At 43.1% G+C, this 20534-nt stretch overlaps 1 long non-coding RNA gene across 1 annotated transcript; it reads left to right on the plus strand.

Moving 5' to 3' along the window:
* The first annotated feature begins 5622 nt into the window (after window positions 1-5622).
* LOC149120383 (uncharacterized) lies at window positions 5623-8600 on the plus strand. The gene is made up of 3 exons (XR_016225622.1): window positions 5623-5745; window positions 5951-6028; window positions 7944-8600. It is a non-coding gene; the product is annotated as an uncharacterized LOC149120383 (long non-coding RNA).
* The last annotated feature ends 11934 nt before the right edge of the window (window positions 8601-20534 follow it).

The raw sequence follows: 20534 nt of genomic DNA on the forward strand, positions 1-20534 counted from the left end.
AGGATCTCTGTTCTTAATGTGCTGTACATTGAGACTTAATGCTATAATGAGTACTCAAACAGTATATTTCCCTTTGTGTTTCTATGGGGGTGCAAAATGTTGAAATCTTTACTTAATGTATACTAAACTGATCTTCTGTAAAAAAAAAAAAGAAGAAGAAATTAAAATTGTGGGGAGCAATCCGGACTAGACTAAGTTACTGGAATTAAGACTTATTCTATGCATCTGCTCTCCTCTGTGGGGAGCAGCTCGGACTAGACTGTTACTGGAATTAAGACTTATTCTATGCATCTGCTCTCCTCTGTGGGGAGCAGCTCGGACTAGACTGTTACTGGAATTAAGACTTATTCTATGCATCTGCTCTCCTACAATATGGCGCTGGGAGAGGAGAAAACAGCTTCTACCCAGCTGCCTCCAGTTCAACCAATAAACTGTAGGACTTGCTCCTGATTGGAGAGCAGCGTACTCGGCGTGTGGGCAGCCGAGTTAGGATTGGCGGAGGAGGACTATAAAGGAGGAGAGAGACGGCATGCACCAGGAACATCTAAGGGGAACATCTGAAGGAACACCTGTGCAGCCCCCGAGAGAGCCGGCCGGCGGTGTGCCGCTCCCCTGCGGAAGTGGGGAATGTGGCCAGGGGGAACTGCCCTTCCACGGAGGTGGAAGGGATAGTAGCCAGCCTGGGAAGAACCAGCAGCAAACCCGGGGAGGGCCGAGCAGACGAAAGAACAGCGCAGGGTTCAGTGTCGTTCCCCCACGAAGAGGGGGAGCGACATAGTGGTGCCGTGACTCGGATAGGAAACCTAGGATGAAGCCTAGGCAGGGCTTGTGTCGTTCCTCCACGAAGACGGGGAGCGACATAATGGTGCCGTGACTCGGATAGGAAACCTAGGACGGATAGCAAACTTAGGAGGGAAGAAACGGGAAGAAGCAGGAAAATACCGGAGAGAGAGACTAGCAAAGAGCCTAGGTGCCGGAAGAAGCTATTGAAAGCCTAGGCATAGACTCGGATATGGACTGTGGGAAAGAAGTTAGGATTGAAAGCGAAAGTGAAAGCTTTCGTAGACTCGGATGCGTACTATGGCGGGGAAGCTAGGAGACTGAAAGCGAAAGTGAAACCTGGAGGAGGCTTGGACTCGGATACGGACTGTGGGGAGTAGCCAGGAGAAATGAGAGGAATATTGTTGGAAGAAAACTTAACGAAACATACCGGGTAGAGAAAAATGTTAGGGAGGATGAAGCCGCGAGTGCAGGCCGAGGCGGAGACATAAGCCACCTTGGAATTCTTCAAGTCACCCCGGGGAGCAAGAGGCGAAGATCTGGAACCAGAGGCAGAGACGTGGGCCGCCAGGTTGGAATTCGCCAGGTTAGTCCGGGGAACTTGGACTGAATGCCGGTGGTGGCGGAAACATTCGCGGAAGCCGCCGCGTGCAGAGAGAGCACGGGGCGTGAATAGATGGGGAACGCCTGGGCTGGCGCGAGGCCGTGGTGCGGGCGCGAAGTGCGTGGAGACCGCGGAGCGTGCGCGCAGAGCCGGGAACCCGCCGGCGGGGCGAGGCGCCGGGAAGCTGCGCGGAGCCGTGAAGCTGCCGGCAGGGCGAGGCGCCGGGAAGCTGCGGGGATAAGAGAAACAGAAGTTTAGAAATAAAATGAGAGAAATAAGAATGCTGGAAGATAGAAGTAAAATGGGAGAAATAGGAATGCCCGGAGATAGAGAAATAGAGAAAAATAAGGCCTCCCTACAACACTGCACTGTGAGAGCTTGGATTCGGTCTGCCTGATTAAGTGAGGCGATGAGCACGATGAGCACCTGCGGCGGCTAGCAGCTTATGCGCCGCAGGTCACCGAAGACAGGCACGAATTAACATCAGTAAGGCTTCCCCACAATACCGCAATTAGAAGGCTTGGATTCGGTCTGCCTGATTTAAGGCGGTAAGCACCAGCAAGCAGCTCGACCAGAGTATGAGCTGCAGGTCACCGAAGATAGGCACAAACCAACACTAATAAGTCTCCCCCACAATACGGCAATGAGAAGGCTTGGATTCGGTTTGCCTGATAGGTTTTGTAAGCCCCTGCGGGCAGAGCAGAGCATGCGCTGCAGGGCACCGAACACAGGCACGCATCAGCGCCTAAAAACCTCCTCACAATGGCGAAGAGAGGACCCGGATTCGGTTTTCCTGATTGATAGGACTTGTAAGAGCCTGTGGCAACTCTAGCAAGTAGAGCAGAGTGTGTGCCGCGGGACACCGAAGACAGGCGCGTATCAACGCCAAAAAATAAAAAGAAAGGGGGATCTGTGGGGAGCAATCCGGACTAGACTAAGTTACTGGAATTAAGACTTATTCTATGCATCTGCTCTCCTCTGTGGGGAGCAGCTCGGACTAGACTGTTACTGGAATTAAGACTTATTCTATGCATCTGCTCTCCTACAATATGGCGCTGGGAGAGGAGAAAACAGCTTCTACCCAGCTGCCTCCAGTTCAACCAATAAACTGTAGGACTTGCTCCTGATTGGAGAGCAGCGTACTCGGCGTGTGGGCAGCCAAGTTAGGATTGGCGGAGGAGGACTATAAAGGAGGAGAGAGACGGCATGCACCAGGAACATCTAAGGGGAACATCTGAAGGAACACCTGTGCAGCCCCCCAGAGAGCCGGCCGGCGGTGTGCCGCTCCCCTGCGGAAGTGGGGAATGTGGCCAGGGGGAACTGCCTTTCCACGGAGGTGGAAGGGATAGTAGCCAGCCCGGGAAGAACCAGCAGCAAACCCGGGGAGGGCCGAGCAGACGAAAGAACAGCGCAGGGTCCTGTGTTGCTCCTCCACGAAGAGGGGGAGCGACAATCAATTCCCAACTTGACTCTCACTGGGATTAAACATGACAATAGGTCTGATCTGATTTCATCATCATTTAAAAAATCATCTATTATTTTTCACTTTATGTTTGTGTGGAAGCAAACTGTTGAAATCTTTACTTAATGTATGCTAAACTGATCTTCTGTATATAAAGAGAATCAAAAATGAATCCTCATGTGAATGGAAGGGGAGAGGGAGTGGGAAGGGGAGGGATGCGGGTGGGAGAGACAATATGGTGGGGAAGCCATTGTAATCCATAAGCCGTACTTTGGAAATTTATATTCATTAAATAAAAGTTAAAAAAAAAGCTAAAATAAAGAATGTGAATTTGCAAAAGAAATCGGTGATGTGTACCAAAAGTCTTAGCATTACAGATTATATTTATTATATACTCTTGTCCCAAATAAGCACTTCCTAAAAAAATCTTTCTTTGGAAAAAATAGGTTTCAGAAGGGTCTATGGAAACTTTTTCTTAGGGAAACTTGAGGATAGAAAAGTAAATATCTAACAGTACAGTATTCATTAAATAGTATATGATAAATCCATATGAAGAAACATACTGTTTAGCAATAAAATATATTTACATTATTAAGCAAAAAAAAAATCCTTGCGGAGCAGGATGTTTGATATATATTTATATATCCACTATTTTTCAAAAACATGCTTATTTATTTTTTAAATATTGATTTATTTATTTGAAAAAGTTACACAGAGAGAGCAGAGGCAGAGAGAAAGGGGGAGAGAGAGAGAGAGAGGTCTTCCACCCACTGGTTCACTCCCCCAATTGGCCGCAATGGCTGGAGCTGCGCCAATCCCGAGCCAGGAGCCAGGAGCTTCATCTGGGTCTCCCACACGGGTGCAGCACTTGGGCCATCTTCCACTGCTTTCCCAGGCCATAGCAGAGAGCTGGGTCGGAAGTGCAGCAGCCAGGTCTTGAACTGCTGGCCATATGGGATGCTAGCATTTCAGGCCAGAGCGTTAACCTGCTGCACCACAGCACCAGCCCCAAAAACATGTTTATACAGATATATTTCCTCAAGCCTTGTGTTATGTGAGCGAAGCCATCTGTTTGACTCACATAAGCGTACCTTAAAAAGATTGTGGAAATGGAATTAAAAGTTAAATTTATTTTGGTTCAAAACATGTTGAAATTTATATATACATGGGTTATTTAAAAGTTCATGGAAAACATGTATTATGAGAAATACATATTTCAAATGTTATGCACCAACATAAACTTTATCTTCTACTTCTATTTCCCATGAAATTTTGAAATCCATCAGAAAAACATGGTGTTCCTGGGAAATATCTGGCCATTATTTAATATACTGTAGAGATGCTAAATCTGCCTGAAGTTACTAAGAAAGAGTGTGGTCGTGATTAGACACTTTTTCATTTAACCTCTCTGCGTTGTAACCGATCGTCACATTTAAAGAAACTATTTCCAGGTGTTGTGCAATCTGTGATACTGAAATCAGAGCAGAGAGCGTCTTGTTGACGCGGCGGCTCACCGGCCGGAGCCCTAGGGCCAGTTGAAGGGGCTGCCCGCCAGCAGCGAGTCCCGGGTGAGCGTCTCGGTGGGCGTCTTGCCCACCAGGCGCAGCAAGTGGAGCTGCGCAATGAGGGGCGCCTGGAGCTAGCGCAGGGCCGGGCGCGCTGAGGCTGGGACGGGTACTGGGCGCGCAATACTCCATGAGAGCCACCTGCTCCTGCTCCTGCAGCCTTTCCGCGCACAGAGGCCTAGAGCGCCATGACCTTGAGGCACCGGACTCCACCGAGTCCCCCTGCAGGCGGCCCAGCTCGTCCACCTGCTCCTGGTCCAGGAAGGCCACGCGTGCTCGGCCGGCGGTGGCGCCCTGTGCAGGCAGGGGCAGCGCTAAGAGCAGCCACGCCGCCAGCGCTCTCACCTGGTCCATGCCCAGTGCCGCGCCGCCGCCGCCCGCACCTGCCACACCCGCAGCTGTGCCATCAGCTCCCACACTGGTTGCCTGGGAACGAGTCTCCGCCTCCGCGCCTGCCGCGCCCGCAGCTGCACCGGGAACAAGCCTCTGTCCGCCTTCTCGCCAGCACCCAGCCAGGAGGGCTGCCAGAGGAGGCTGCCAGCGCTGCCGGGCTGCGATTGCGGGATGCGGCCGCGCTGCAGCGCTGCGGGGCGGCAGGAGGGAGAGAGAGAAGGGCAGGGAGAAGATGGCCAGGGCGAGGATCTCTCAGAGTCCCCCCCACCCCAGCTCCGGGAGAGCCCGGGTGGGGAGGGGGCCTGGGGTCTTCCCCAGGTGGGACTGGGAGCTGGGGCCTAGCCTACAGCAAGCAGGTGAGGTGGGAGGAGGGAAACCGAGGCAGGGAGGGCTGGCTGCCAGGCAGGGCAAATTAAGGAGCCTTAATGAGCCCGCCCACCTGGCCTGATCAAATCCGTGAGCTCCAGCCTTGGGCCAGCCTCATGCAGGGCGCATTACCAGCCCTGGAGGGGACTTGGGGCTGGAGGTGGGGCTGAGTTCTGGGGGGTGGGGGTTAGCTGTGCAGCAGGAGTGGCCAAATGCGGCCCAAAAGTGCTGCCCTGGTTATAAGCCCCGCCTGCACCACTCCTCCCCCCATCCTACCCCCAGGGCCTTTGCACCTGCTCACCCCCCCTTCTTCAAACCCCCACCCCCAACTCTTCCTCCTCTAGCCCAGGCTGGGGCATGGGGTTCAAATCCCACCCACAACTCCCTCTTTAACACCAACCCCCGAATTAACAAATCTGCTTTAGAGCAGTATTGGCCATGGAGGAAGGGCTACCCTGGTGGCAACTGAAGCCATGGGCTATTTACTGAGGGCCAACTGTATGCAGGGACCCTGGGGCACAACAGTGCACAAGACAAAGAGAGTCCCTGGAGAAGTCATTGGGTTCCAAAGCAAAGTAAGGGGTTGTGATCCATGAGGGTGGGAAGCCGTGCATGGGGTGGGGGGTGCAGCACATGGCTGTAGTCAGGCCCACCTGAGGGCCGGGCCAGCGGGATTTCAGATCAGCCACGTGAGAAGAGGGGCACATGTGAACCCCCCCAAACTGAAGGGAGTGGCTTTTCCAAGGGGCTCTGAGCCAACTTTATCAGCTTCCCTCACAGACGCAGTGAGGGGAGAGGACTTCGAAAGCACAAGAGACTGGAGTCAGACCCTGGGAAGAACCGGCAGACAGAAAGCAGGTATGGGGTGCGCATTTATCCTGAGGCTGAAACGCCCTCTCCACCACTACCCCGAGACCACCGCCGCCCCCCCCCCCCCCCCGTGTGGAGCCTGGAGAAACTGCAGGGCATCAGGGCGTCAGCGTTTAGGGCTGTGCTGCTTGGACTGTGTCTGCCCTGGGCCAGGCCGGGGCTTCTGGGGAGGGAACAAGAGTGGGGTCCCCATGGGCTTGGGCTGCCCAGCTCCTGCCTTAAGCAAACAGAGGCAGGGGTGGGGGCAACGGAAACCAAATAAATGTGTGTATGTGCGTGTGTGTCCATGTATGTGTGTGTCCATGTATGTGTGTGTCTGGGTATGTGTGTGTGTATTTCTTCAGGACGCAGTGGCCTGGCCTGGGCAGGGGGACCGGGCCCTGGCCACAGCTGTAATTGGATTCCTGCACCAGTAAAGGGTACAATGGCCCTGGTCTTGTGGTTAGCAGGTGCCAAGCCCGGGCCCCACCGGCGAACTGCAGGGAGGATGGGGGCCGCGCACCCTCCTTCTGCAGGCAGCGGGGCTGGGGTGCCATTCACCCACCTACCGCACACCCCCCCAGGCTGCAGCGTGGCTGGGGGCCACTCACCCTCCTTCTGCACAACCCCCCTGGAAGCACTTCTTGAGCCGGCAGGACTGGCACTGGTCACGCTGATGTTGGTCCATCTGACAGTCCCAATTGGACCTGCAGGTGTAGCAGTGTTAGGAGCCGATTGTCTAATGAATATACAGGTGTGTGTTTTTAAAGCCTGATAATTTTAGACATAACTTTCTCCAGGTTTTGTATTTCTATATTTTAGTTTTCATGTATCCATTTGAAAGGCAGAGAGTAATTCTACTGTGTGTGTGTGGCAGGAACCCTATTCCTTGAGCCTTCCTGTGCTGCCTCCCAGCGTCTGCATTAACAGGAAGTTGAAGACAGAAATGGAATCAACACTCAGTCGCCCCCATTCCATTGTAGCAAGGTTGTCTCAAGGGGATTCTTAACCACTTGGCCAAATGCTCGCTCCTGCTTACTACTTTTTAAACACCACTCTCTTACATTACATAGGCCCAGGATCACAAAAATTACCAATTCCAATGTTGGCAAAGCCAATGAAAATGGAGCTCTTACAAAGTAAATGAAAGCCTAATGAATTATTTAATTAGAAGTATTAGCTTGAATAAAATAATACCTTGAGTTTCATGTTTCATCAGGTTAGATAAGTGATGGATTTTCAATATCAATATACACTGAACATAAAAAAGATGTACAAATATTTTCAACCATCAGTATTACACATTTGCAAAAGCAGTGGATGCTTGAATAGTTCTACAAAAATGTGTTCCAAAATCATGTGATTAGTCTTTAAATAAAGGAAATGAATGTTTATCTCAATGAACCATTTCCAAAAGGGCAGAAATACAAAATAAAGACCCTATTCATTAAATAAAACTTAATAAAAAGCAATTGGTATGTGATAAATGATTCTGGTATTATAGATGAGCATTGTGCTGTCATAATCAATTGTGATATCGCAGTCCTACCATTGTGCCATCATAACCCATCATCATACTGTCATAAAACACACTATATCATAATAAATTTTCAAATATGAACCACCATTCTGATAACATAAGAATTCCCTTTTGCCAATATAATCAATTCTGATGTAAAAGCCTGCTGTTGCTGTAATAAAGTACCATGATGCAATCAGCCAGAGCATTATGACATCAGAATTAATTTTGATGCTGTTAATCACAATTGTTATCATAAGAAATTTTCATGTTATAATCAATTGCTATGTGGTAAACCTTGATTCTGATATAAAATACCTGTGGGGAGCAACTGGGACTAGACCAAGTTACTGGAATTAAGACTTATTCTATGCATCTGCTCTCCCACAATATGGCGCTGAGAAGGGAGTAAACAACTTTTACACAGCTGCCTCCAGTTTGACCAGTAACCTGCAGGAGCTGATCCTGCTCCTGATTGGAGGAGAGCAGCGTACTCGGCGTGTGGGTAGCAGAGTTGGGATTGGTGGAAGAGGACTATAAAGGAGAGACAACATGCACCAGGAACATCTAAGGGGAACATCCGGATAACATCTGAGCAGCCCCCGAGAGAGCCAGCCGGCGGTGTGCTGCTCCCCCGCGGAAGTGGGGAAAGTGGCAGGGGGCACCGCCCTTCCACGGAGGTGGAAGGACCGCAGCCAACCTGGGAAGAACCAGCAGCAAACCCGGGAAGGGCCGAGCAGACAAAAGAACAACGCAGGGTCTAGTGTCGTTCCTCCATGAAGAGGGGGAGCGACAATACCATTGTGATGTCAATTGCTATGTCATTAACCTACCATTGTGCCATCATAAAAATTGTGATGTTATAAACCAATCATCTTGCTACATCTACCAATTTTGATGTCATAAACCACTGTTGTATTTTCATTTAACACATTGGAAGATTATAATGTTTGTTATGTTAAACCTCATTTCTGTTATCATGATCCTGTCATTGATGTCATAATCAATTGTGTTATCATAATGAAAACAATATGCCATCATAAGAAATTGCGATGTCATATCAACATTATATTTTCATAATAACATTGTAGTATAATCAAATGATCTAAGTAAACAACCATTCTGATATCATAAACCTACATTTGTGATATCATCAAAAGTGATATAATCTTTTCTGCCTTCATACCAATTTTGATGTCATGTACCACCTTTATTGTCATAAAACATCATGATATAATCTATTGGTTTGTGATAAGCTATCATTCTGATACCATAATTTTACATTTGTGATTGTGATGTCAACAAATCTGTTGTCATATCTCATATATTGTGATGTCATAATTAATGAATTCATAAATCTACTACTGTGATATGATTCTGATATGGTTGTGATGTCATAATAAATTTTGATATTATAAACTTACCATTTTGGTGTCCTAAATGATTGTGATTCGATAATCCACATTGTGAAATCATAGTTAATTTTGATGTTATAATTGATTGGTTTCTGATAAACATTCATTCTGATATCATAAACCTTCCATTGTGAAGTCCTAATCATTTGTGATGTCATAATCCAAATTTTATGACATCATAATGAGTTTTGAAATCATAAATTGCCATGTATTATCAAAAAACATTATGCTAAACTGATCTTCTGTATATAAAGAGAATCAAAAATGAATCTTGATGTGATTGGAAGGGGAGAGGGAGTGGGAAAGGGGAGGGTTGCAGGTGGGAGGCACCTTATGGGTGGGGAAGCCATTGTAACATTTTAATCCATAAGCCGTACTTTGGAAATTTATATTCATTAAATAAAAGTTTAAAAAAATGTTTCTGATGCCATAATTAGTTGTGATGTCATAAACATTATACCATATGATCAATTTGGATGTAATAAACCCCTTTATATTGCCATAATAATATAGTATCATACATTCTGGTATCAAAAACATACCCTTAATATGTCATTGTCATAACATCATTTTGTCATAATCAATTTTGATGTAATAAAGCTACCATTTTTCTTTCATAAATTTTTTGTTAAATCATCACACATTGTGTCATAATAAAATTTGATGTCACAAATACCCTTGCTTTGTCAAAAAAATGTAATGTTGAAATAAAATGTTAAGTGATAAAACACCATTCTAGGGGCCAGCGCTATGACACAGTATGTTAATCATCTTCCTGTGGTGCCGGCATCCCATATGGGTGCCCATTGGAATCCTGGCTGCTCCTCTTCCAATCCAGCTCTCTACTATGGCTTGCGAAGGCAGTGGAAGATGGCTCAAGTCCTTGGGCCCCTGCACCCACATGGGAGACTGGAAGAAGCTCCTGGCTTCTGGCTTCAGATCGGCTGGAGTTGCAGTCATTTGGGGAGTGAACCAGTGGATGGAAGACCTTTCTCTCTGTCTCTCCCTCTCACTATCTGTAACTCTACCTCTCAAATAATTAAAATCTTTTAAAAAAAACCCCACCATTCTTCTATCGTAAAACTGTCTTTGTGAATCAGTTGTGATTTTATAAACAGTGTTCCATAATAACTAATTTTGATGGCATATACTTTTTTTGCATTATCATAGAAAAAATTGTGGAGGCAGGCATTGTAGCATAATGGATTAAATTGCCATGTGGCAAGACAACATTTCATATGGGCACTGGTTCAAATCCTGGCTGCCCCAGTTCCAATCTGTCTCCCTGCTAATGAGCTTGGGAAGGCAGCAGAGGACAGTCCAAGTCCTCGGTCCCTGTTCCCATGTGAGAGACCTGGATAAATCTCCTGGCTCCTGTATTTGAACTGGTACAGCTTTGGCCATTTTAGCCACTTGGGGAAATGAATATCCTTCTCTACTTCTGCCTTTCAAAAAATTAAATATTTTTTAAAATTGTGATATCAGTCTATTCGTTTGGATAAGCCACCCTTCTAATATCATAAACCTACCTTTTTGTTGCCATATTCAAATTGTGATGACATAAAGCTACCTCATTGTGGGGAGCAACTCGGACTAGACTAAGTTACTGGAATTAAGACTTATTCTATGCATCTGCTCTCCCACAATATGGCGCTGAGAAGGGAGTAACAACTTCTACGCAGCTGCCTCTTGCCAATTTGATTGACTGAGCTGCAGGAGCTGATCTTGCTCCTGATTGGAGGAGAGCAGCGTACTCGGCGTGTGGGTAGCAGAGTTGGGATTGGTGGAAGAGGACTATAAAGGAGGAGAGAGACAACATGCACCAGGAACATCTAAGAGGAACATCTATCTGAAGGAACACCTGTGCAGCCCCCAAGAGAGCCGGCCGGCAGTATGCTGCTCCCCCGCAGAAGTGGGGAAAGTGGCTAGGGGGAACCACCCTTCCACAGAGGTGGAAGGGATGGTAGCCAACCCGGGAAGAACCAGCAGCAAACCCGGGGAGGGCCGAGCAGACGAAAGAACAGCGCAGGGTCCTGTGTCGTTCCTCCACGAAGGGGGGAGCGACACCTCATGCCATCATAATCAATTTTGATGTCATAAATGACCATTATATTGTCATAAAACACTGTAATGTGATTCTTCCAACCTTACCCTCCCTCACACTCACATTCCCACACTTCTTCCTCCTCTCTCTCCTATTCTTATTCTTATTTTTTACAAAGATCTATTTTCAATTAACTTTGTTTTTTAAAAATTATATTTATTTGAGAGATAGAGTTACAAACAGTTTGTGGGAGAAACAGAGAGAAAGGTCTTCTGTCCACTGGTTCACTCCCCAAATGGCTGCAATGATCAGAGCTGGACCAATCCGAAGCCCCAGGCCATAGCCATAGCAGAGACACTGGATTGGAAAAAGGAGCAGCTGGGACTAGAACTGGTGCCCATAGGGGATGCTGGTGCTGCAGGTGGAGGATTAGCATACTGCACCACAGCACCGGCCCCTCAACTTTATACTCATAAGATTAACCCTACAATATATGAGTTCTACAAATAGTATGAAAAAATTATCCCTTAACAATTGTGACAAGAGCTGTTTAAAACCATTGCATCTAAAAGTGGCAACTTCACTTCTATAGATTACCTTTCAGGTACTCTATTAGTTTCCACAGATCAGGGAGAAAATATGGTATTTGTCCTCTTGTGGCTGGCTTATTTCATTAAGTATAATGGTTTCCAGTTTCATCCATTTTGTTGCATTATTTTAAATCACTGTGTAGTATTCCATAGTGTATATAAAATAATTTATCTAGTCTTTAGTTGATGGACACCTGTGTTGATTCCATATCTTAGCTATTATGAACTGAGCTACAATGACCAAAAACTGTCATCACAATCAATGTGGTTGTCATAAACCATGATAGTCTGTATAGCCATAATCAGTTGTTATGTGATAAAACAACATTATCATATCATAAACCATTGTGCCATCTTTGTCAATTGTGCTGCCATAAAAATAATATCATGCCCTATTGTGCCATCACAATATGTTGTGATGTCAAAAACCAAGGAACCATCGTGAAATCATCAATATTGATATCATTAAACACCATTGGATTATAATAAAAATTTTGATGTGAAAATCATTTTGTAATAAACCACCATTCTGATGACATAAAACTACCTCTATGATGTCATAATATATTGTCATAAAAACCATTTTGGCATCATAATCAATTTTGATACCATAACCATCATTGCAATACCAAAATCAGTTGTGGTGCCATAATACCATTGTGATGTCCTATTCAATTGTGATGTCATAGTACATTGTTGTCATAAACTAATGTTGAGATGCCACAAATTATCATTGTCATAAATCAACCATTGTAATATCATAATCAAATTTGAAGTAAAAAATGTTGACATAATCAATTTTGATGTATTAACCATTATTGTGATATTTTAGCCAATTGTGATGATAGAAAACCATTGTGATACCATAATCAATGTGAAGTCATAAATTTTTGATGTCATAAACTAATATTTAGATGCAATATGCAAAACTTTGTCATATAATAAACAGTTTATTGTGAACACACGAAAGAACTGACATCATAAACTTATCATTGACATAAACTGAGCACTGTGATGACCTAAACCTTAAACGACACTACACCCCTAATGGATCTAACAGATATCTACAGAGCATTTCATCCTAAACTTAAAGAATTTACATTCTTCTCAGCAGTACATGGAACCTTCTCTAGGATTGATCACATACTAGGCCATAGAGCAAGTCTCAGCAAATTCAAAAGAATTAGAATCATACCATGCAGCTTCTCAGACCATAGGGGAATGAAGTTGGAAATTAGCAACTCAAGAATCCCTAGGGCATATGCAAATACATGAAGATTTAACAACATGCTCCTGAATGAACAATGGGTCATAGGAGAAATCAAAAGAGAAATCAAAAACTTTTTGGAAGTAAATGAGGATAACAGCACAACATACCAACTTATGGGATACAGCAAAAGGAGTGTTAAGAGGAAAGTTTATAGCAATAGGTGCCTACATCAAGAAATTGGACAGGCACCAAATAAACAAGCTTTCAATGGATCTCAAGGATCTAGAAAAACTGCAGCAAACCAGACCCAAATCTAGTAGGAGAAGAGAAATAATTAAAATCAGAGAAGAAATCAACAGGATTGAATCCAAAAAATATTACAAAAATAAGCCAAATGAGGAGTTGTTTTTTTGAAAAAATAAACAAAATTGACACCCCATTGGCCCAACTAACTAAAAAAAGAAAAGACCCAAATCAATAAAATCAGAGATGAAAAAGGAAACGTAACAACAGACACCACAGAAATAAAAAGAATCATCAGAAATTACTACAAGGACTTGTATGCCAGCAAATAGGGAAATCTATCAGAAATGGATAGATTCCTGGACACACGCAACCTTCCTAAATTGAACCAGGAAGACATAGAAAACCTAAATAGACCCATAACTGAGACAGAAATTGAAACAGTAATAAAGGCCCTCCCAACAAAGAAAAGCCCAGGACCAGATGGATTCACTGCTGAATTCTACCAGACATTTAAGGAAGAACTAACTCCAATTCTTCTCAAACTATTCAGAACAATTGAAAAAAGAGGGAATCCTCTCAAATTCGTTCTATGAAGCCAGCATCACCTTAATTCCTAAGCCAAAAAAAGATGCAGCATTGAAAGAGAATTACAGACCAATATCCCTGATGAACATAGATGCAAAAATCCTCAAAAAAAATTCTGGCCAAGAGAATGCAACAACACATCAGAAAGATCATCCAAGCAGGCCAAGTGGGATTTATCCCTGGTATGCAGGGATGGTTCAATGTTCACATTAACAACTGAAGAAGAAAAACCATATGATTATCTCAATAGACACCGAGAAAGCATTTGATAAAATACAACACCCTTTCATGATGAAAACTCTAAGCAAACTGGGTTTGGAAGGAACATTCCTCAATACAATCAAAGCAATCTATGAAAAACCCACAGCCAACATCCTATTGAATGGGGAAAAGCTGGAAGCATTTCCTCTGAGATCTGGTACCAGACAGGGATGCCCACTCTCACCACTGCTATTCAATATAGTTCTAGAAGTTTTAGCCAGAGCTATTAGGCAAGAAAAAGAAATTAAAGGAATACAAATTGGGAAGGAAGAACTCAAACTATCCCTCTTTGCAGATGATATGATTCTTTATTTAGGGAATCCAAAGAACTCTAGTAAGAGACTATTAGAACTCATAGAAGAGTTTGGCAAAGTAGCAGGGTATAAAATCAATGCACAAAAATCAACAGCCTTTGTATACAAAGGCAATGCCATGGCTGAGAAAGAACAGCAAATATCAATCCCATTCACAATAGCTACAAAAACAATCAAATACCTTGGAATAAACTTAACAAGGATGTTAAAGATCTCTATAATGAAAATTACAAAACCTTAAAGAAAGAAATAGAAGAGGATACCAAGAAATGGAAAAATCTTCCATGCTCATGGATTGGAAGAATTAATATCATCAAAATGTCCATTCTCCCAAAAGCAATTTATAGATTCAATATGATACCAATCAAAATACCAAAGACATTCTTCTCAGATCTAGAAAAAATGATGCTGAAATTCATATGGAGTCACAGGAGACCTAGAATAGATAAAGCAATCTTGTACAACAAAAACAAAGCCAGAGGCATCACAATACCAGATTTCAGGACATACTACAGGGCAGTTGTTATCAAAACAGCATGGTACTGGTACAGAAACAGATGGATAGACCAATGGAACAGAATTGAAACACCAGAAATCAACCCAAACATCTACAGCCAACTTATTTTTGATCAAGGATCCAAAACTAATCCCTGGAGTAAGGACAGTCTATTCAATAAATGGTGCTGGGAAAACTGGATTCCCACGTGCAGAACCATGAAGCAAGACCCCTACCTTTCACCTTACACAAAAATTCACTCAACATGGATTAAAGACTTAAATCTACGACCCGACACCATCAAATTATTAGAGAGCATTGGAGAAACTCTGCAAGATATAAGTACTGGCAAAGCCATCTTGGAAAAGACCCCAGAAGCACAGGCAGTCAAAGCCAAAATTAACATTTGGGATTGCATCAAATTGAGAAGTTTCTGTACTTCAAAAGAAACAGTCAGGAAAGTGAAGAGACAACCGACAGAATCGGAAAAAATATTTGCAAACTATGCAACAGATAAAGGGTTGATAACCAGAATCTACAAAGAAATCAAGAAACTCCACAACATCAAAACAAACCCACTTAAGAGATGGGCCAAGGACCTCAATAGACATTTTTCAAAAGAGGAAATCCAAATGGCCCACAGACACATGAAAAAATGTTCAAGATCTCTAACAATCAGGGAAATGCAAATCAAAACCACAATGAGGTTTCACCTCACCCCAGTTAGAATGGCTCACATTCAGAAATCTACCAACCATAGATGCTAGAGGGGATGTGGGGAAAAAGGGACACTAACAGTGTTGGTGGGAATGCAAACTGGTTAAGCCACTATGGAAGTCAGTCTGTAGATTCCTCAGAAACCTGAATATGACCGTACCGTTCGACCCAGCCATCCCACTCCTTGGAATTTACCCAAAGGAATTTAAATTGGCAAACAAAAAAGCGGTCTGCACCCTAATGTTTATTGCAGCACAATTCACAATATCCAAGACCTGGAACCAACCCAAATGCCCATCAAGAGTAGACTGGATAACGAAATTATGGGACATGTACCCTATAGAATACTCTACAGCAGTCAAAAACAATGAAACCCGGTCATTTGCAACAAGATGGAGGAATCTGGAAAACAATATGCTGAGTGAATTAAGCCAGTCCCAAAGGGACAAATATCATATGTTCTCCCTGATCGGCGACAACTAAGTGAGCACCAAAGGGGAAACATGTTGAAGTGAAATGGACACTATGATAAACAATGACTTGATCAGCTCTTGTACTGACTGTTGATGTACAATGTAATACTATATCCATTTTAGTATTTTCTCTTTGATTTGTTCTAGTACTATTGGTTGAACTCCATAATTAACACACAATTATTCTTAGGTGTTTAAATTTTAACTGAAAAGTGATCCCTTGTCTAAACAAGATAAGAATCGGAGAACTCAGAGGGCTTCCATAGCCTTGGAAACTCATGACTGGAGCATAGGGAGATTACTGATGCCATAGACAGGAGTGTCAATTGGTAAAGTCAACAACAGGAGTAATGGTGCACTTACTTCTCATGTAGGATCTCTGTCCTTAATGTGCTGTGTATTGAGATGTAATGCTATAACAAGTACCCAAACAATATATTTCACTTTGTGTTTCTATGGGGGTGCAAACTGTTGAAATCTTTACTTAATGTATACTAAATTGATCCTCTGTAAAAAAAAAAAAAAAGAAAAAAAAGAAAAAAAAAAAGAAATTATCAACTCCCAACTTGACTCTCACTGGGATTAAACATGACAATAGGTCTGATCTGATTTCATCATCATTTAAAAAACATCATCTATTATTTTTCACTTTATGTTTCTGTGTGGGAGCAAACTGCTGAAATCCTTACTTAATGTATACTAAGCTGATCTTCTGTATATTAAGATAATCGAAAATGAATCTTGATGTGAATGGAAGGGGAGAGGGAGTGGGAAAGGGGAGGGTAGTGGGTGGGAGGGACGGTATGTGGGGGAAGCCATTGTAATTCATAAATCGTACTTTGGAAATTTATATTCATAAAATAAAAGTTAAAAAAAAAAGAAAAAAAAAGAAAAGTGATCCCTGTTAAATGTAAGAGTGGAAATAAGAGAGGGAGGAGATGTACAATTTGGGACATGCTCAATCGGACTTGCCCCAAAGGGTGGAGTTAGAATCATGTCAGGGAATTCCAATATAATCCCATCAAGGTGGCATGTACCAATGCCATCTCACTAGTCCAAGTGATCAATTTCAGTTCACTATTGATCACACTAATAGGTCTAAGAGTCAAAGGGATCATACAAACAAGTCTAGTGTTTGCTAATACTAGCTGATAGAATCAAAAAGGGAGAGAACGATCCATCATGGGAAGCAGGATACACAGTAGACTCATAGAATGGCAGATGTCCTAAATAGCACTCTGGCCTCAGAATCAGCACTTAAGGCATGCTGATCTGGCTGAAGAGCCCATGAGAATATTTTAGGCATGGAAAGTCAAGACAACCTGGAAAAAAAAAGAAGACCTAAATGGAAGATCTCTGCAAGTGAGATCTCAGTGGAAAGAACAGAGCCATCAAAGAAGTAGGTACCTTTCTCTGAAGGGAGGAGAGAACTTCCATTTTGACTATGACCCTGTCAGAATAAGATTGAAGTCAGCGAACTCAAAAGGCTTCCATAGCCTTGGCAACTCATGACTAGAGCCTAGGGAGATTACTGACGCCAGAAACAAGAATGTCAAATTGTTAAGTCAACAACAGGAGTCACTGTGTACTTACTTTTCATGTGGGATCTGTCCTTAATGTGTTGTGCAATGTGAATTAATGCTATAACTAGTACTGAAACAGTATTTTACACTTTGTGTTTCTGTGTGGGTGCAAACTGATGAAATATTTCCTTAATATATACTGAATTGATCTTCTGTATATAAAGATAATTGAAAATGAATCTTGATGTGAATGGAATGGGAGAAGAAGTGGGAGATGGGAGGGGTGTGAGTGGGAGGGAAATTATTGGGGGAAGGCATTGTAATCCATTAACTGTACTTTGAAAATTTATATTTACTAAATAAAAAAGAAAAAAAACAAAAAATATATATACTGAATTGATCTTCTGTATATAAAGATAATTGAAAATGAATCTTGATGGGAATGGAATGGGAGAGGGAGTGGGAGATGGGAGGGGTGTGAGTGGGAGGGAAATTATGGGGGGGAAGCCATTGTAATCCATTAACTGTACTTTGAAAATTTATGTTTACTAAATAAAAAATAAAAAAGAGGGTAAAAAAGACTCCAGAAAACAGTTATGCTCCACTTCAAAAAATGAATAAGAGTTATTACAGGAAGAAAGGGGTGTAAGTGTGTTCTTCTAAAGGAAACAGAATGGGCAAAAGCTCTGAGGTAGAAGAGTGCATGGCAAATCCATGGTATCATCCTATCAGATATTGCCAGCCAGACTCTAGAGGTTGTTAGGATTCAAATTCTACCTCTACTGGCTGATGCTGTGGCTCAATTGGCTAATCCTCTGCCTGCGGTGCTGGCACCCCAGGTTCTAGTCCCAGTTGTGGTGCCAGATACTAGCCCCGGTTGCTCCTCTTCCAGTCCAGCTCTCTGCTGTGGCCTGGGAGGGCATTGGAGGATGGCCCAAGTGCTTGGGTCCCTGCAACTGCATGGGAGACTGGGAGGAAGCACCCAGCTCCTGGCTTTGGATCAGCACAGGGCCAGCCATAGTGGCCATTAGGGGAGTAAACCAACAGAAGGCAGACCTTTCTCTTTGTCTCTCTCTCTCACTGCCTAACACTGCCTGTCAAAAAAAAATCAAATTGTACCTCTACCAACTACAATTTGTGTTACCTTAGGCAAAATATAAAACCATGATAAGTGCCCTTCTAATGTAAAATGAAGATGATTATTTTACTTCATAGGCAGGTTGGATCAAGCAAATTAACATATAGACAGCACATATCTAGTAGTAGTGTTAGGATTATTGTCAGATATTATTTATATATATTATATAATATGATTTGATATTTTATACTACTTGTCTAGATAGAATTAAAACACTGATTATTCTTTCTTCTGTTAAAGGTAAAAATACTGTGCATAATTTGTTTTAATTTTTAGATTGAAATTAAAATTTGTGTATATCACATGCATAAAATAATCATACATTCTAACAATACTGTTCAATGACTTTTGATAAATGTATACTGTCGCTCCCCCTCTTCGCGGAGGAACAACACAGGACCCTGCGCTGTTCTTTTGTCTGCTCGGCCCTCCCCGGGTTTGCTGCTGGTTTTTCCCGGGTTGGCTACCGTCCCTTCCACCTCTGTGGAAGGGCGGTTCCCCCTGCCACTTTCCCCACTTCCGCGGGGGAGCGGCACACCACCGGCTGGCTCTCTCGGGGGCTGCTCAGGTGTTCCTCTTAGATGTTCCTGGTGCATGTTGTCTCTCACCTCCTTTATAGTCCTCTTCCACCAATCCCAACTCTGCTACCCACATGCCGAGTATGCTGCTCTCCTCCAATCAGGAGCAGGTCCTGCTGTTTATTGGTTGAACTGGAGGCAACTGTGTAGAAGCTATTTCCTCCTCTCCCAGTGCCATATTGTGGGAGAGCAGATGCATAGAATAAGTCTTAATTCGAGTAACAGTCTAGTCTGAGTTGCTCCCCACAGTATACCGGTGGGAAACCATCACCACAATCCAGCTTTAGGGAAGTCCCATCACTCCAAAAGTTCTTACAAGCATTTTTGAAGTCTTTCTCCAATTATACCAATTTTACCCAGCAGACCCATGTAAGTCATAAACTGCTATCTCTCCATATATATTTGCCTCTTCTGTATAAATGGAATTATAGACTATGCAAAAAAAAGACTTTGGTAGAATGAGGTGTGTGGTTGAAGAAAGCTTGGAAGGGCAGTGGTTTTATGCTGTGCAGTGCTCCAATGAAGAGCAAAATCAGTAGAATTTCAATTTATTCTTTCCTCCATTTTGGAATCTCCCAAACCCACAGTCAATAAAACCATGAGATTGCAACCATTCTATTATTTTCACAGCAACATGTTGTAAGCAATGACCAGAATCACAAAACCATCTTTGAGAATTGTGGTGTTTACTTTGAAATATGAAAGGAAAATATTCCATAATGCAGTTCCAAGGATGCAAAATAACAGTTAATGTCAATTAACTGACATGAAAGATCTAGAACATATTTTAAGTACAAAAGCCATCATACATTTTAAATAGATATCTATTATGCTCCTTGCTTCATTCAATAATCCTATAAACTCCTAAAGTACAGGACTGAATTCATAGACTACACTTGTTACACTACAGGCATGGACAGACACACATATTTTCAATAAATTCTTTCTGAGTTTATGAGTGAACTTTACCAAGAAGCTAAGAAAACACAGTTTTCTGATTATATCAAGCATTGAGAAATCTGATTGGGATGATTTGAGTGATGCACCTGGCCTTACATGTCAGTATTACTCTTTCTTGAGAGGTATAGAAATTTTCCATAGCAGCTCTCTAATGAAAATTGCAAGTGAGGTGGAATCCAGTGTTAATTCTAAGAAACAGTAAAACAGCTTTGTAGGATCAACATTAGAATGGAGTCCTATTGCCACAACACGTGTGTCACATTATATTGTGATTGCCAAGAAAAATATAGAGAGTATACTCATTCTAAAACTAGTAAGAAAACATGTAAATGAGCTATTTAGCCAGCATACTTTCCAATAATTCATTTTGCAAAAGTTTCTCCATTCCTTCTGGTTCCCCTCTGCCTCTGGGTTTATGTTGCCCCATATTCAGTCCATCCCTATCT

This window comes from Oryctolagus cuniculus, chromosome 19 (assembly GCF_051225735.1).
Source record: "Oryctolagus cuniculus isolate XC-2025 breed Fujian yellow rabbit chromosome 19, ASM5122573v1, whole genome shotgun sequence".
Taxonomy (NCBI): Eukaryota; Metazoa; Chordata; class Mammalia; order Lagomorpha; family Leporidae; genus Oryctolagus; species Oryctolagus cuniculus.